The sequence below is a fragment of the Leptonotus elevatus genome, chromosome 4 (genome assembly GCF_054856555.1).
Source record: "Leptonotus elevatus isolate MCC_2025b chromosome 4, RoL_Lele_1.0, whole genome shotgun sequence".
NCBI lineage: Eukaryota > Metazoa > Chordata > Actinopteri > Syngnathiformes > Syngnathidae > Leptonotus > Leptonotus elevatus.
The window spans coordinates 10010519-10022870 of NC_141242.1; the positions used below are offsets into that span (position 1 = coordinate 10010519).

At 40.7% G+C, this 12352-nt stretch overlaps 1 long non-coding RNA gene across 1 annotated transcript in view; it reads right to left on the reverse strand.

The window, feature by feature from the left end:
- Positions 1 to 1153: 1153 nt before the first annotated feature.
- The window catches only part of LOC147175442 (uncharacterized), a 112088-nt gene continuing 100889 nt past the window's right edge, over positions 1154 to 12352 (reverse strand). The window contains exons 4-6 of the long non-coding RNA XR_015094653.1: positions 1583 to 1676; positions 1340 to 1456; positions 1154 to 1241 (exon numbers count right to left, since the gene is read on the reverse strand). This is a non-coding gene — a long non-coding RNA (uncharacterized LOC147175442). The remainder of the gene's footprint in view (positions 1242 to 1339; positions 1457 to 1582; positions 1677 to 12352) is intronic.

Genomic DNA, 12352 nt, shown 5'->3' on the forward strand with positions numbered 1-12352 from the left:
GGAAATGTCAGTTGGGTTTTTTTGCCGAAGTTCTAATTGATGACCTAAAGATTTTCGACAGTGAAATATTTGACAGTTTAATTTTTATATAATTTTGATCATTATAGCTTCTTTAGAAACTGCACTGGCATAAGAACATTTTAAATGAAGATTGACATTTTTAAAAATATATTTAAAAGTATTTTCGTACGTGTTATAGATATTCTGCATTTATTCAGAATTTCACTTTCTCAAATGACCTACTGAAATGAATGATCTTTTCAAGATTTTTTTTTCAAGTATTGACATTCACCTGTATAGAGTTGGGGCTGAAATTACACAACCAAGTACATTTTTTTGTTAGCTGTTGTGAATTTTTCTAATGTATGTGCAGATTTAATCATTTGATGCGATGATGTCCAAGCTCTGTTCCTTGAGAGCTCATCGGGGCGCAGTAGGACATCTCATTTCACTTAATGTGTCCAAAAAGTATTAATTCCAACTACATCTTCGTTCAGCTATCTACCTATGCCAGTAAAGTGAATGGTGGAACAATTAAATTGCTCTTTAGTGTGCTGGCCGAAGGTATAAACCTGTTCCCATTTATATAACAGAATACTTCCTTTGAGTATAAATTTGTGGAAGCCAATTTATGTCAATTAAGACGGTGGCTTACTTTGATATGGGTTCATTGGGTCAATAAAGATTGCTTTGACACACTGGACTGAGGTTCAAACTCGCAGTGTGGTGCGACTTCAAAGGCAAGTTTTGTGGCATGAAAAGCAAATTAAATGGCCTCAAGTGCCACCGCGCTGTTATCACTTGAGGCTATTATACATACGTGTTCGCTATTAATTTCAATATTAAGATACAAAAATGCGATATAAACACTAATAGTTCATGAGCCGTGTAATAATAACTGTCCGAGTCGGGCCTCTCGCAAAGTTCACAGAGTCCATCCCAGCATAAAAAGAAAAAACACACACACTAGCATTTAGTCTAATAGGCCCAGAGGCCTCTTGACTTTCTCATTTAGCTCTTTTGTGCGCGTCAGAGTGAGGCCAAAAGGGGGGTGGACGGCACTCATTTCTCTCCACGCTCTGAAGTGTATTGCAGATGGGAATTATTAATTCGTATCTGCTTTGCCTCAGCGTCGCCCACTTACCGACGAGGGGGGAAAGTGTCGTTCTATTCCATTTTTGTCTGCGGTGTGCGGCGGTGGCGCAGGCTCGCGAGTGTTAAATGTCAAGCCTTGTAGTGAGCTGTCAAAGAGCAGAATAGGGCCGGCATGATTGATGACTGGAGAGCTTGAAACCAAAACCTCCGAATTGCAAACGCTACCTTGTGTCAGTCCTCTTACCCCTTTTGCTTTTTCTCGCCGAGAGGGCAAGTGCACCGTCGCACACGGTTATGCGCCGGCACACTCAAGCTAGCAGATATTTGCTATGTGCAGCCGCGGCTCCCTTGATTTTAGTACCTGAGAAAAAAAAATGGAGGAAAAAAAAATCACTCTCGCATCAAGTGTGGCAAGGAAGTAGTATTGAGAAGAAAAACATGCAATGGGATGCAATGACAAGATTATTAATGGCTTAGGTTAGAGCACCTGTGCATATTCATTGAAACTGTACAGATGGACGTCTGGCTGTGAAAAGCGCCGACTTCAGGTCAATTAGTCTTCGTAATGTGCCGCACTTTACCTAAAGACAAATATATCAGGATCAAGTTGCTCAAATGTAATGTATTGTTCCCATAACATACCAGGTAGTTCAGATTATTCCGATTTTGACTTCTCTATTTTCTCACACGCTCTGTAAAACATACTGTACTAACCGAGGTGGGAATTAAAGCGTGCCACACGACTGACTAGCACTTAACTTGACAACCGTGCATGAATTCCCATCCGTGATTGACCCTTGCACGCATAACTCAACAAAAACAAACCGCGACCAAATCAAGTTTTTGAAAGACCACATATAGGCCTTGCTACATTACTTTTCAACCGAACCACAAACAACATGGCACGATTGCTAAGGAAACAGTAATGACATGGAATGGATCTTTATTGTCGTTGCACATGGACGAGTACAGAGCAACGAAATTGAATAAACGGGCACGACCCGTCCAAGAAACATGTTGAAATGATCAATAGACAGGACCGGACGGAAAGGCCTGTCGGTACTCACTTTTTTTAGATAAGGAAGGAAGGCGCGAGGGAAGGGCGGGGAAAAAAAGACAAGGATCGAGCCATCATATACACTCTAAAACCAGTTGGGTCAAAAATAACCCAACTTTGGGTCAAAAATGGACCGATCCTCTACTTGGGTAGATTTGGCCCAACTTTCAGTCAAGAAACGGGTCTTTCAGCATAAAACAACTCTTGTCAGATCCTTTACATGGGTCAAAAAATTGGGTCATTTTGTATAAAACAACCCAGAAAGTTGGGTCAAATTGACCCATCAAGTGGATTGGTCCATAATTGGGTTACTTTTGACCCAACTGTTTTTAGAACACAAAATGAGAATAAAAGAGAGAAAGTGTTTAGTGAGGCTGTTTACAATGAAGACCCTATTTAGTAATTGTGCTTGTGCATTTTGCCAACAGAGACTCTTCAAGCTTTGCTTTTGTTAGCCACAGGTGCATAATATTTTTTTTAATGTACAATAAACATTCAAAAATATTATTCTTTAATTATATGTGAAAATCACCTTGCTTGATGATGGGAGAAACAAAATAGCCACTATCATCACATTATTATAACATAAATTACTTTCAAAATGATGACTTTGCACAATATTTTGACTACATTTTAAAGTCAAATGTTATTTTCTCACAGTACCGTGATTTTAATCCAAGCTTTTGCTTCAACAATGATGACGTTATTTCAATTACGTTTCCACTATTTTCACAATTCTATGACTTTCATAGGAATATTATTTAAAGGGGAAGTTAACCCCCCAAAACGTTTTTGACAATATGTTCTATGCAGCCCCACTGGTCGACAGTAAATATGGTATTATGGTTAATATTGCGTTAGTGGAGTTTGATTTAAGCAGCAAAATCCAGCCATTTTTATCCATCTCAGTGAGTGGCCATTTTGCCACTTGCTGTCGACTCAAGATGACATCATAGTTGCTCAGGTCTCAGGTAACAACCAATCACAGGATCAACTTCAGAAAACAGGTAGGCTGTGATTGGTCGTTGCCTGAACCCTGAGCAACTGTGATGTCATCTTCAGTCGACAGCAAGTGGCAAAATGGCTGCCCCCTGAGATGGATAAAAATGGCTGGATTTTGCTTCATAACTCATATTCTACAAATGTAATATTAATCAGCATTTCATTTTTAGACAAGTGAGGTCACATCTAACGTATTATTATCAATAAATGTTCAAGGTTGACTTCCACTTTAATTCTCCTTCATAAGAACAGGATTGTAAAATATCCTTTAGTTTTATTAACTAGGACGCCATCATTGGCTTTGACTCGCTTGAGGGCGTGTCCGATGTAATGACCTGATATCGATGGTCCACGTGGTCTTATGTGGTCTTATGGCCCGCTGGAGTGTGACGGCTTAAACATGGAGCAGCAGTGATGAAGAGATCTCACAGTGAGCCTGTCAAAGAGCGTCATGGCATCACAATGCTTCCATTTGTCGGCCTGCGTGCTCAATCGGAGGCTGGAGCGTCTTCATCGCGAAAGTTGAGCACACTAGAAAATAACAACGGTTTTGGGTTGGCATTTGTCTCATGCAAATAAGACAACTGGCAGAACTCGGGTGTGGCCTCCTCCATCATTTCAGTTGCCCTCCCTGGCCTCGCTTCGTCTACCATTGCCACCGCTACTCCTCCGTCTTCGTATTTTGCGTCAGTCTGGACATTCTGTGCCATTTGCTGCCTCTCATAGGTCAAGTCGTGGTATTTTGTGTGTGGTGTGCTATGTTGCTCATCTCCAGTCCACCACACGCCGTATGAGCAGTAAGCATACGTGACCATTTGTTCCTCGTCATATGTGGGATCGCTCATATATTTTTTAAATTGGTTAAGATGTAAAAAAAAAAAAATAATAATAAAATAAGGGGGGGGGGGTGTACCCCTCTTTAAGTACCATTCTAGTTGCTTCCTCTCAGGCCCTTTTCCAAACATGAATCTGGCCAGCGATAACATCTACAGAACATCAGCCGCGTGTATTCAACCCTCAGGGCAGGGAATTGACGGCTTCTTTTGCGACGGCGTGAGCCTCACGGAAAAATCTCCTCCATCTTTGTGTGTGTGTGTGTGTGTGTGTGTGTGTGTTTGTGCGATACGCTCCGCTAGCTGCATACTAAGCGTGTTGCCAGACAACTGGTCATGTCTTAACTACGAAACTGGCAACTATTGTTCACGCTGCAATTGAACATGCCTGCGACGACTCCATTGGCAACCTTTCATGTGGCGGCGACAAGCCTGCTAAAACGCTTCGTGTTATTTACAGATCACTTTTTGGGTTCATGTCAACTTTATCGGGGGCACAGATTAAAATCAACTACTGTCATAGACATTCAATAGAAGTTTAAATTACGACAAAGGACCCCCAGTTCGAGAGAGGCTGATTTACAGATTCCAAATTTGTAGGTAATGCTCAAGATTTAGAGAAATATATACTGTGTATGCACAATTTTATGAAAACTAACGCAACATCGAACAAAGAAGCAATGCAAGGTTCTAGTTTTTTTTCTCAATAAAGAACTAGAATTAGAAGAACTAATTTGGTACGTTTAAATGTTACAGGAATGAAGTTGTATTGTAAAAAATATATATAATTATTCGAAAGTTAGCATGTCAACATGAATAAAATCATAACATTAGAACAAGTAACAAGAACCTGGGAACCATAGTACAAATTAAGCTTTGCTGACAATGACATAACATACACACTTAAAAAAAAAGAAAGACGATATTTGGCCTTATTTGTCAAAAATCAAAAACAAAAAAAAGTTGTAGTTGTCATTCTCCATATTTAGTCACTTCTAATTTGAGGCCACACACAAAATAAAATACAGATACCACTTATTGGTTTCCGTGCTTGATGCAGTACATTTTGTAAAGTAATCTGTACACGTAAAAATGCTCTGATACTATAACACAGATACAACATGAACAGCCTGACATACTGTATACTTCCCGGGTAGGAGCGTACTTGAGGTACTCCATAATTTACACAGTGCCCCCTAGTTTTCAGACTTAGACACCATGTAACTGAAATACCTTCTTTTTTTTTTAATGGGTAAAAAAAAAAAAAAAATTGTCACTGTTTACTCAAAATGACATCACATCATCTAAGAGCTCAGTTATTGACCGTCACGACTCACCTGTTTTTTTTGGGTTTGGCCATGTGACGTTCGCGAGCTAAGCCCTGAGGGACTGTGATGTCATTTTGAGTTGACAATAAGCGGCAAAATGGCCACCCCGAGATGGGTAAAAACAGATGGATTTTGCTTTTTAATGCATATTCCACAGACACAATATTAATCAATTAGACTTGTGGCGGCGCATAAAACATATTGTAAATAATTTTTTGTCATGTTGTAACTTTAAAAACGAATTTGAGTGAAACCAATGCTAAGTTCAAGAAAAGTTTGTGTTTTGAACAATATTTAGAAACATTTAATCACAATCACAAGCTATAATGGTGTTATCAAGTATTGGCAAGCACACAAATGTAAGTACTCTGTCAAAAAAAAAATGGTATCGGTGCATCCCTACCATACACACAATCAAAACAAAGAAAAACAAACCAACACACACACACACCAGGGGGATGTTGTGGCACAGACGATTGGTCGTGATGTCATCATAGAAAAACCTCTTTTCCCTGAAAGATTCATCAGATTATGAGCGCGGCAAAGCCTTGCTCGCAACACTCGGCAAGCTGCACCATATGGTTGCATCCTAAAGCCACGGTCGGAGGGTTTAATGACAGCGGATGTGCGGCGCACATGCCGAGGGATGTTGGGGGGTGTTGCGAGGGTGGGGAAAGGGCGGGCTTAAAAAAAGAAGGAAAAAAACCACTCATCAAATCTTTGGCCTGGAAAGGCTGCACAAGGTCAGCTGTGCGGGCGGGGGAGGGGGGACCAGACGCAAGTCTAAAACAAAAGGCAGGTGACGATTGCTAGATTTCGCCACAAGGAATCCCGCATCATTTCCGCAATGGACGCCACGCCGCTGACCTATTTTAGCCATTAATAGCGCCGAGCTTTCCTCAAATACGAATGCGCCGCACCGTCCACAATATGGGAATATGGCCAAAATATAGTGACACGGCCAGCCAATCCTCTCGGCAAATATGCACAGCTGCCTGCACGGGGGAGCAGGAACGAGTCAACAAAGATGGACTCGTAATTAATGTTTACTAAGGCTGATGCAAGCGCATGACATTTCTGCCGTGTCCGCTGACCACAAATGAGCTCGATAAACACGCAGACACGCCGCAAACATGTTTAAACGCGCTCTCTTAAGTCGCTCACGCATCTCGGGTGTCTGATTTGCAAGGAGTATTAGGGCCACACCCAAAAGAAACAAGTCAAGTATATATACCGAACTACTGAATACTGAAGAAAAACGAGAACAAAAGAAATAAATTGAGCAGATAATTCTGATGCCAAAATTACATTTTGTGTTAATGAAATTGATATCTTTACGAGAATAAAAGTTAGTAATATGTTTATGACAAGCAATGCAAGAAAAAAGTTGTAATTAAGAGAGAAAAAGTTGACATTACAAAAAAAAGTCATTATAATATTTAGTTCAACACAAAAATAAAATTTAAGAGAATAAAAATGAAAACTTGAAATTAGCACCAAAAAAATTCACAATATAATAATAATAACACTGAATACTTGCATAATATTAGCATGAAAAAAAAGCTGGAATTCAGCTAGAAAAAAGTAATAAAGTTCAGAGAAAATGTGCAAATACGTGGAAATAATTGTACAGGAACAATTTGACAACATTTGACAAGAATAAAACAAAAATTTTGAAAATAGCATTTGTAATTTGACATTTATGAATTGTGTTGCAACAAATAATTAAGTTTCAATCTTATGAGACAAAAAGTGCAATATTTTGAGTAATGGTAAAACACTGGGAAAAAAGTAACAAAGATGTTGTAATTTACAGGGGAAAAAAAGTTGAAATATTCAGATCAGGCAAATTTTTTAAAGGGATAATATTTTTTTAATGTTATAACTTTATTGCAAAATCACAACTTTTAATTTTTCTCTGTCTCATATATCACTTTTTTTCTCATAAAATTATCTATTTAATTTTTACCAAATGATACTTCACTCAATTAGCCATTATCAGAAATAAAACGTTAATATTTTGTCTAGAATTAATTTGATAATTGAATAAATTTTCATGTACAATTAATACATTTAAAAACACATTTGACATCACGTGCGCTCAGGGCTAAGTAAGGAGTAATCATGGCTCAGTTTTTGTCACATGACCAAACTCGTTAAACAAGCTAGCTGTGATTAGCCTGGCAAGCCACACCCACTTTCTTTTTCAAGAAAGTGGGTGTGGACAGGCGTCCATAGGCCGAAAACAGGCCGGCCAATCAAATGTGTCTATTTGCGTGATGTCATCTTCGTGAGCAACATCACTCTTAAGTTTTTCACTACTATCTCTCTTCGGCGAGTAACCATGTTGGATTTTTACTCAGTTTCCGCAAAAAACAACAACTTTTCTGACGAATAATACAATAAGATGTTTGCATTGTATTATCTCCTTTATTATTATATTAGTGGCTTTTTTTATTTACCTCAAAAAGTTTCGTACTTTATTCTTAAACACTGTACTTGGACTGTATTACAGGCAAAAGGAGTGCGTGCAGACACACCAATGTGATAATATTAGCCGTGTTGCGGTGAGGCGGGACGCAGGCAGCCTGAAGAGTACGACGACGGCCGAGAAAATGATTGATGGAGTTGTGGTTGGTCTATAAAGGTCTGTAAAGAGAGCTTGGAGATAATCAACGCCAGGGTGTCGGCAGCCCCCCCGCCCCCCACCCCAAGCCCTCTCCCGACACTGCACATGTGCACACAAACGCTGACTCAAGAGAGAGACCAGACGGGCGCTTCCGAATCATCAAGAGGCGGCGGTGATGAAATTCTGAAGGTCGGCCGTAACAAGCTAGCCCTCGCTGGGTGTTTTGTTCCACGTAGCCCCCCTCCCCTCGCACCGCCGTCACCTTCCAACCTTTGTGTTCACCCAAGGAGGGGGGGGCAGGTGAGCGAGGTGTGGGGCGGGGGGGGGGGTTGTGTTACATCCCTGTTTATCTGCCGGTGACCTCTAGCCGGCAATTCTGCACTTGATAAGGGGAGGGCTGGCCTCATAATGTGCACGGCGGCCCGATATCAGCCTTGTATCCTTGTGAAATTGATTACCGGGGGCCCGGGCGGCGTGCAGAATATAATAAATAGAGATGACACGTAAGGCACACACACGCCGACTTGTAAGGCTGATGGGGGGAACGCCGCCTCAGCAATTACCCGCTGGCCACTTAAAAAAGGGGTCACGCAGGGCAGGTTGGCGGCGCAAGGAGTTATGGTTATTTCTTCTTTTTTTTCTGATTAACACTCCTCTTCGTCCCTGTGCACGCTGGTGTGCAAGCGAGGGGTCGCAACGACACTTCAAGCTTTACAGACAACTTATACTGCCCGTTTCCTCCTTCGGATAAGTAGTCTGGGAGGGTGTTTTTGCATGAGTCACAGTTAAATTTGCGTTATTCCATCTCAAATAGTTTCCTTTTTTATTTTTTTTATCTTAACGGTTGATTGATCCCCCCCCAAAAGGGCAACTTACACAAGTTTACAAAGTAATGCATACAAGCATAAAATATTAAAAATAATATTAATAAAAATAATAAATATTTTTTGGAACAGGTCACTAATAATTCCCAGACTATTATTTCTAAAATATGAAAAATTAAAAAGAAAAAGCAATACAATTATATAAGAACGTGGCCTTAGTATGTAAAGTTGGAACTTGCAGTAATCAGTAAAGTTGTTTGGTAAATGTTAGTATAAAAAAAATTGATAATGTGCTTTTTCTCATTGTGAGAGTGATAAAAACGATGGATTTATTTTTTACTTATCTTGTAACAGTAAACATTTCTCTTGAAGGCAATACTTGTCAATAATTAACAACAGTACTGTCCTATAAACTATTTACTATGTATACTATACTGGTTACTGTAAATGTAAACTCCACTCGCTCCAAAAGCATTAAATTTCACTGTTGATTAATTAAGAAAAACTTGAACGATAAATGTTTTGTCTATTGATGCTTTTTTCCCCCCCTTTTAATGAGACACTTTGATCTCAGTATTGTCATCATTATCATCACATGAGGTATTTTCATAATCTGCTTTAATCTGCATGGCCTTAAATGCTCCCGTTGGTTATCCAGCAAGTGGTCACACATAATCACCGTGCTCAGTAAAGACGCTGCAGTTGTTGATGTCAATGCAAAAACAGTCACCAAGTAAGTATAAGCATACCGGCTTCGGAAATGTGAGGCCTCTCACAAAAAAAATCAGCAAGTGTGTGCTTACTGCTCTTGTTGTTGTTTCACGTCGCAATCACGGAGTCCGCGGCTCATCTTAACCGCACACACAAGGATTCGTCATCGGGAATATTGAACACGTTCAACATTGACAAGCAGGTCGGGCAGGAAAAAGCTCTCGTAACACGGCGCACGGCAAAGGATAATAGTTGAGGATGATCTTTTAGAGCACAGGTGTCAAACTCAAGGCCCGGGGGCTAGATGTGGCCCACTAAAGCAAATGAAATGTGAACACTTCACATTTTCAGCAAACTTTTAAAAAGCTAAACATAAAGTGAACAACACAGTAGCCTAATTGTATACACGAATACCCGCTGAAAATCTCATCTATTTGCTGTTTCTACACTCAGGCCAAAACAATACAAATATTACTTTGGCACCACCTGGTGTTTAGAATTTTTTTTTTTACAACTGCCTTTGAGATGTTCCCTTTTTGTTGGAGTTCTTGAATGCACCTTTGGCATCACAAAAAGTTAATGTTTCTACTTCACTCCCACAGGTGTGCTACTTATAATAGCCCATGCTGCTACAATTTGCCTGTATTCTATATATATTAATATATAATATATAATAACAATAATAATATTTATTAGCGTATAAATGCTAAAAGGTGAGTTTAATAACCGACTAGTTTGTGTAAAACGAGCGCATATTTGTTTGCCCATGTGTGTCACATCACTTGGTGCTAACTAGCGTGTTATTTGAGCTAGTATGCTAGCTAATACGATCTATGATACTAATGTGAAAGTGGCTTGTATGTTCAGTAATTTAATGAATACAGGGTTTATGCAACACGGGTTCATGACTGTGTACATGCTAGATGCATGGTGTTGGTGTTTTATAATCTTCTCAGTTGTTGGTGCTTTGTCGTCATGTTTTGACAAAAAAAAAAGCGAATTACAACCCCAATTTAGGGGGTAAATTATTCAAGGACTATTCATTTACACCTACGAACAATTTGGAGTCTTTCATAAATTTCCCATGCATGTTTTTGGAATGTGTGAACAAGAAAAGCACAGACAAAATTCAAACCCAAAGTGTTGGGCCGACATGCTAACCACTATTCCCATTTATGAGCATTCAAGTGCAGTTTGTGTTGTGGAAAGCGAACCCCAGCGCTGGCTAAATGTTAGCACACAGCTTAGCATGTAGATGCGCTCGCTCGCCGTTCCAGTGAAGAAACGGCGACGGCTGTAAGCTGCCAGGCAAAAAACCTTTATATCTATTTGTTCCACTTGTCTGCTCCTCAATGAGTTTAATCAGCTGAGAAGAAGCCGCGAGGGGGGGTGTTGCCTTACCCGCCCATACATTAGAGCGCACCCTCTCCACTCCCCTTCTCCTCCCCCTTTGCGGCGCACACTCATGCACACACACACACACTCGTGCACACACAACCCCTGAGCCCCATTCTCTGTGCATCGATGTGAGAGTTGAGGGTCTCCCTCTGAACCCCCCCCCCCCCCCCCCCCCCGCCCCCAATTGCCTCACGGATTATCAAGTACACTTCAATTACTGCCGATCGATACACTCCTGGCTGCAAAAGAGAGTGTGAGGGGGAAATTAGACAGACTTTGGGTATGGCCGTGACTACAAAGCAATGGATTAACACTGATATGCATCTCTTCATTTACATCGGGAATGGGCCCATTCTCCATCAGCACCGCGCACATTCACGCGGGCTTTACGGGGGGACTTTGTGAGAGATTGCTTCTTTAAGTGGCGGGCAAGGTGAGGGCAAGCCCGACACACGATGTGTGTGCGGATTAAAAGTCACCGCTACTGTAACGGTGAAGCCAAAAGAGAATATTTTGTCTTTAGTGCGTGCGGTTCCATTGATCAGGACCCATTGAACGACGAAAGGCACCATTTGCAATCGTTTCAGATATTTGCAAAAAAAAAAGAAAAAAAGAGGGAAAAACAAGGGAGTGTTTCCAGCCTTCAAAAAATGCATGTCAGCAGATAAGACAATAGCTGGCGTTTGGTAGGAAATAATGGAGGAGTACTCATCCCGCTAAAGTGAGAGGAAGGGGAAATGAAAGCAGTACTGTGGAAGAGGATAAAAAAGAAGTAAAAGTGTAGGAAGAGATAAGCAGTGGCTGTATCCCCCGAGCGCCCTTGTGAAGGTCTGGCCCCTACCTCTGAACCCCCTCCAGGTCATGTGCCCTCGCTCTCCTACCCTTCCTCTCTGCAGAGGCAGTAAAAACACCGCAACACCTGCGTTCCCCCCTCGCTGCAATGCGCCGCTGACTAGATTTTTCAACTGCAGACAACCAAACACCAGAAACAAAAGCCAAATGATATCGGGGCCCCACAAAAACATAATAATGTGACCTTTAAACATACCTCATGTGATGAATGTTAACTGTAAAGCAAAATTCACATAACCCCGATTTTCAAATCAAATCCAAACTTATCGTGCATGGTGTACTCGAGGTGATCAATAAAGCACACCGCACGTAACCATATCTCCACCACCAATCACGAGTCTCCTCTCCTTCCTCGCTACCGCACGCCTTCAAGCGAATGACAATCTGTCTGGCAACAACACTGTGCAATATTTTTCTTTTTTGTAATCCTGCTCACTGCTCACAGCAATATGTGAATAGTTGAAGGCCTGCATTTTTGCACATTATGTACACAATATTTTGTTTTGTTTTTTGCAAGACTGATACAACTATCAAATTCAAATACACTGTCCTTTTTGTTTATTTATTTTTTTTACATTGTCTGTGATTTTATATTGTTAGCATGCACATCGTCTACCTACACG